Here is a 2,500-nt window from a genome sequence, read left to right as displayed (position 1 = left end):
TGGTGTAGTTGATGACAGTTTAGCTGAAGGAGGGATGGTTTGAAGGGGCTGATGGTGTAGTTGATGACAGTTTAGCTGAAGGAGGGATGGTTTGAAGGGGCTGATGGTGTAGTTGATGACAGTTTAGCTGAAGGAGGGATGGTTTGAAGGGGCTGATGGTGTAGTTGATGACAGTTTAGCTGAAGGAGGGATGGTTTGAAGGGGCTGATGGTGTAGTTGATGACAGTTTAGCTGAAGGAGGGATGGTTTGAAGGGGCTGATGGTGTAGTTGATGACAGTTTAGCTGAAGGAGGGATGGTTTGAAGGGGCTGATGGTGTAGTTGATGACAGTTTAGCTGAAGGAGGGATGGTTTGAAGGGGCTGATGGTGTAGTTGATGACAGTTTATCTGAAGGAGGGATGGTTTGAAGGGGCGGATGGTGTAGTTGATGACAGTTTAGCTGAAGGAGGGATGGTTTGAAGGGGCTGATGGTGTAGTTGATGACAGTTTAGCTGAAGGAGGGATGGTTTGAAGGGGCTGATGGTGTAGTTGATGACAGTTTAGCTGAAGGAGGGATGGTTTGAAGGGGCTGATGGTAGAGTTGATGACAGTTTAGCTGAAGGAGGGATGGTTTGAAGGGGCTGATGGTGTAGTTGATGACAGTTTAGCTGAAGGAGGGATGGTTTGAAGGGGCTGATGGTAGAGTTGATGACAGTTTAGCTGAAGGAGGGATGGTTTGAAGGGGCTGATGGTGTAGTTGATGACAGTTTAGCTGAAGGAGGGATGGTTTGAAGGGGCTGATGGTGTAGTTGATGACAGTTTAGCTGAAGGAGGGATGGTTTGAAGGGGCTGATGGTGTAGTTGATGATAGTTTAGCTGAAGGAGGGATGGTTTGAAGGGGCTGATGGTGTAGTTGATGACAGTTTAGCTGAAGGAGGGATGGTTTGAAGGGGCTGATGGTGTAGTTGATGACAGTTTAGCTGAAGGAGGGATGGTTTGAAGGGGCTGATGGTGTAGTTGATGATAGTTTAGCTGAAGGAGGGATGGTTTGAAGGGGCTGATGGTGTAGTTGATGACAGTTTAGCTGAAGGAGGGATGGTTTGAAGGGGCTGATGGTGTAGTTGATGACAGTTTAGCTGAAGGAGGGATGGTTTGAAGGGGCTGGTGGTGTAGTTGATGACAGTTTAGCTGAAGGAGGGATGGTTTGAAGGGGCTGATGGTGTAGTTGATGACAGTTTAGCTGAAGGAGGGATGGTTTGAAGGGGCTGATGGTAGGAGTGATGACAGTTTAGCTGAAGGAGGGATGGTTTGAAGGGGCTGATGGTGTAGTTGATGACAGTTTAGCTGAAGGAGGGATGGTTTGAAGGGGCTGGTGGTGTAGTTGATGACAGTTTAGCTGAAGGAGGGATGGTTTGAAGGGGCTGATGGTGTAGTTGATGACAGTTTAGCTGAAGGAGGGATGGTTTGAAGGGGCTGATGGTGTAGTTGATGACAGTTTAGCTGAAGGAGGGATGGTTTGAAGGGCTGATGGTGTAGTTGATGACAGTTTAGCTGAAGGAGGGATGGTTTGAAGGGGCTGATGGTGTAGTTGATGACAGTTTAGCTGAAGGAGGGATGGTTTGAAGGGGCTGATGGTGTAGTTGATGACAGTTTAGCTGAAGGAGGGATGGTTTGAAGGGGCTGATGGTGTAGTTGATGACAGTTTAGCTGAAGGAGGGATGGTTTGAAGGGGCTGATGGTGTAGTTGATGACAGTTTAGCTGAAGGAGGGATGGTTTGAAGGGGCTGATGGTGTAGTTGATGACAGTTTAGCTGAAGGAGGGATGGTTTGAAGGGGCTGATGGTGTAGTTGATGACAGTTTAGCTGAAGGAGGGATGGTTTGAAGGGGCTGATGGTGTAGTTGATGACAGTTTAGCTGAAGGAGGGATGGTTTGAAGGGGCTGATGGTGTAGTTGATGACAGTTTAGCTGAAGGAGGGATGGTTTGAAGGGGCTGATGGTGTAGTTGATGACAGTTTAGCTGAAGGAGGGATGGTTTGAAGGGGCTGATGGTGTAGTTGATGACAGTTTAGCTGAAGGAGGGATGGTTTGAAGGGGCTGATGGTGTAGTTGATGACAGTTTAGCTGAAGGAGGGATGGTTTGAAGGGGCTGATGGTGTAGTTGATGACAGTTTAGCTGAAGGAGGGATGGTTTGAAGGGGCTGATGGTGTAGTTGATGACAGTTTAGCTGAAGGAGGGATGGTTTGAAGGGGCTGATGGTGTAGTTGATGACAGTTTAGCTGAAGGAGGGATGGTTTGAAGGGGCTGATGGTGTAGTTGATGACAGTTTAGCTGAAGGAGGGATGGTTTGAAGGGGCTGATGGTGTAGTTGATGACAGTTTAGCTGAAGGAGGGATGGTTTGAAGGGGCTGATGGTGTAGTTGATGACAGTTTAGCTGAAGGAGGGATGGTTTGAAGGGGCTGATGGTGTAGTTGATGATAGTTTAGCTGAAGGAGGGATGGTTTGAAGGGGCTGATGGTG

The sequence above is a fragment of the Coregonus lavaretus genome (assembly GCF_964263955.1).
Source record: "Coregonus lavaretus genome assembly, contig: HAP1_SCAFFOLD_5363, whole genome shotgun sequence".
In the NCBI taxonomy this organism is placed as follows: Eukaryota; Metazoa; Chordata; class Actinopteri; order Salmoniformes; family Salmonidae; genus Coregonus; species Coregonus lavaretus.
This window is presented reverse-complemented; position numbering follows the sequence as displayed.